The sequence below is a fragment of the Arachis ipaensis genome, chromosome B07, assembly GCF_000816755.2.
Source record: "Arachis ipaensis cultivar K30076 chromosome B07, Araip1.1, whole genome shotgun sequence".
NCBI lineage: Eukaryota > Viridiplantae > Streptophyta > Magnoliopsida > Fabales > Fabaceae > Arachis > Arachis ipaensis.
In genome coordinates this window covers 123,409,631-123,413,184 of record NC_029791.2, presented here as the reverse complement: position 1 = coordinate 123,413,184, position 3,554 = coordinate 123,409,631, and the positions used below count along the sequence as shown (strand labels likewise).

Genomic DNA, 3,554 nt, shown 5'->3' with positions numbered 1-3,554 from the left:
TATCTGATATTCAATCGATTTGAATATAAAAAGTACCGATATTGATTTTTAATATATATTTTTATTTTGTGTGGATTGAATTTGAATATAAAAAATGTAAATATTAAATCTAATTTTGATATAGATTGGATTAATATTTTAGTCATATCTAATTCCTTGCGAATACTTTATTGAACACTAGATGAGTTGATTAGATTTTATCTTATGGGATATGGGTTATTTGTATCAAATACGTGAAATGTTTTTCACTTTTTTTTATTAAAGCTTTCTTTTCTCTTATACTTTTGATGTTTTTAGTTTGGAAAAATATAGGATACCAACATATTATCTGTCAACTTATTGCTAAAAATAATTAATTATTATATTTTAAATATATATAAAGAGACACATCTAGAAAATATATTTATAAAGACATTTTTATTAAACACAAACATAAAAAAAATATTTTTATTAGATACATCCAAAAAAATACTTATATTAGGTAACGTAGCGAAATTGTTTTAGTTTTCTTGCTAGATAGAAGTAGTGAGTCGACACGTTCGAGTGTGTCCAAGGCAGAAAACGCTACTTATTTAAGAGAAAGTATAGGGAGCCAATGACCTAAGCGTACAATGTGTACAATGAAGGTTTGGAAAGTATTAGAGATATTATTATTAGTGTTACATTGTCTTTTCAAGTTACGCTTTTGGGATGAGTGGTTTCAGGACATGGTATAAGAATTCCATATCCAAAAGGTCAAGGGTTTGAACCTTGGTGAACCCAAAATTAGCTTTTTATATCATGAGATGTTTATTATCCCTGGTATCCGAATGGTTATCCAGCATAGTATAGGTGATGTTCATTTGATTCATAAACCAAAGATTTAGCGCATTGTACCATTGGCTCCCTAGCACTACTCCTTATTTAAATCCCTAGTTGGCCCAGATATTTTCTCATGAACTCGAAACTCCTAAGCATCGCGCTATCTCTCTCTCTCTCTCTCTCTCCATCTGATTCGCCATTCGTATGAGAATTCTCGGAACCAGATCTCGCATTCTTCTTCATGCCTTATTTCATTGTGAGAGAGTCTGCGATCTTCTCCGTGAAGCTCGCTTCCGTACTGCATTATCGGTTTCTTTCGCAACTCACAGATTCTGCGTTTCGTCCGAATCACGTTAGCGGAAGTATCACCGATTGTTTTTCATTCAGTTCGAACAACAGCAAGTTCTTCAGGTTGTAATTGCGTTTGGTGGCTGAGAAGCTGCGGGAAAATAAAGGTAAAAGTTATAATCTCATAACACTGACACCGCTGAAACTCTGCGATAAAATATACGTACAAAAGCTTATAGAATACGTGTTCTTCACAAGGACGTATAAAATACTGTTTCAGGATCTTTGAAGCTCATGATCGTATGTGAGAAAATGAATGAAAAATCTATATCTGTTGATTCAAAGTTGTTATAACTTCTCTGTTTGTTGTTGTTGTCCTCTAATTTCTTTTTCTGTTCTAATATTATGAGATTTCTCGTTTTACTTATGCTTGTTAACGACAATTATAAATACTTTGTTGCATCCGAAAAAGTTGATAATGCATCAAAATAAAATTATGGCGATTCTACACGTTGGAGACTACATGTATATTTTGTTAGAACCTCTATTTTGTGGATATAACTTTTTTTGAAAAAAAGCCATTAGACTTTGTGCGAAAATGATGATTTTTCACTTTTCACATATCATCCATCGGCGGAGAAGACTCTTTTAACTTAGTATAGACAAAAAAAATGAGTGCAAAATAATATATCTTATTCTGGCCTAAAAACAATTTGGATCTCAGATTGATACAATAGGATATAAAGACACTACTCGGACTGTGATTGTAGTACACATATTTTTTTCTTTTTCTCCCTAGTAGTTTATCAAATATTCCTTTGGCCACTTTAGTGCAGTTTTTAAGTTCCCTGTTGTTTCAGTTCATTGGTTGTTTCTAAATAAACGTCAAATTTTCTCTGTCCGATGCGCTTACTTTTCTCTCAATTGTTGTTCTATTTTTTTTCTCTATGAAACTTGAATAGTGCTAGTGATGACTTTTTTTGGTGTCCCTCACTCTATTGGATTAAAGTAAAATAAAGTTTTGTCTTAAACAGTGAGTACATGTTCTATTTATTGTTTGTGATCAATTTTATGTTTTAATTATGGAATCTTCTTGCTATGTAGATAAAGAAATGGCAATGGTGAACAATTTTAGACTTTCTTAAACTTCTATTTTTCTTTTCTTATTCGGTATTTGCCAATGAGTTGTTTTATCACCATTTTATGCAACTCTTTTGGAAATTGTTTTTAAGACAAAAAATAGAATGACATTGAGAGAGATAAATTTGTTTGGAGAAAAAGATAGATACAAATTTATCCACTAAATAGATAAACAAGCAATTATCTTCATCCTAAGGAAAAATTTATCCACTAAATAATTAGAGACAATTACCGAGCAGAGTGTATTACTTTCTGGCTTTGCAAGTTGTATTTAATATTAAGACAATATTTATAATGTTTGATTATGCATTACTCTTAATTCTATCACCAAAGTTACGTTCAAATTGTAACTTTATAGCTCCCCCACCCCATCCCTCTCTTACTAAATTGATTTTTTATGGTTATTGAGGATAGTTTGTTATTTCCTTGTCTAACAGGATTTGTGATAGTTTTTATTCTGATGTGCTGAAAATATTAGACTTGATGAAAAAAAAAAAAACCTACAAAAAGTTTAATCCTATGTTACAAAAGAAATACAGGTACGAGCAAAGTTGCATGAGTAATTTCATTGACATATTTGTGCATTTATTCATTTATTCGCATATGTTTTGCATTGTTTCGTTATTGACTTTTTTATGGGTTATTTTGTTTGGTATCTGGTAAGGTGTTGGGTGTGCTTTAGAAGTTTTGATTTGGTTGTTGTTGACTAGTTTTGCTGATTTAAGAAAAAAAACACAAGCCAAATCTTTGTACTAGTGCATTGCAACTAACATATTTGGTTAGAGTGTAATTTCTGTAACTTCTAATGAAAGAATTTTAGATAAGAAAGAAAGTTTTTGAAATGAGAATAAACATGTGCTCCTTATTTAGGAGGGTAAGGCTCACAGTAATTCTTTTGAAGATATTCCTCTGAGATGTTGAGGATTGACAGGCTTCGTATTATTCTCCTCCTAAGGCAAGTTTAGTCTCTTTGCTTGTGAGGTAATACTGCATGTATCTATTGTCCCTGGATCCGATGAGGCGGAAGTCTCATACACGTCGCTGTCAATTTTTGGGGATAATTTTTGCAGGCTTTACGTATAATTTGTGCAGCCTTGTTGGAGCAATGGATGCAGTTTGATTCAACACAATGGGTATGTGTTCAAAATGTGGTACTGGAGTTTTAATATGGATATTCTATGTATAGTTATTTTGGATTTCAAATACAGGTTGTGCCTTTTAGGATTCTAGAAGTGGTCTTGATCATGGATATCATTTTAGCTATAAATGCTATAGAGACAAGAACTTAAGTTTTTCAAATAGAATTTTGTAGGGAAAGAGAAAAA

At 31.6% G+C, this 3,554-nt stretch overlaps 1 long non-coding RNA gene across 8 annotated transcripts in view; it reads left to right on the top strand.

Annotated features, from left to right (window-relative positions):
* LOC107606237 overlaps positions 731 to 3,554 on the top strand; it is a 14,820-nt gene continuing 11,996 nt past the window's right edge. For 2 of the 8 annotated variants that reach the window (XR_001612640.2, XR_002350588.1), the window contains exons 1-2: positions 884 to 1,256; positions 2,667 to 2,768. This is a non-coding gene — a long non-coding RNA (uncharacterized LOC107606237). Of the gene's footprint in view, positions 1,257 to 2,666; positions 2,769 to 3,099; positions 3,363 to 3,554 lie in introns of all 8 variants that reach the window. The other 6 variants (XR_002350589.1, XR_002350587.1, XR_002350585.1 and 3 more) reach the window with 6 other exon arrangements.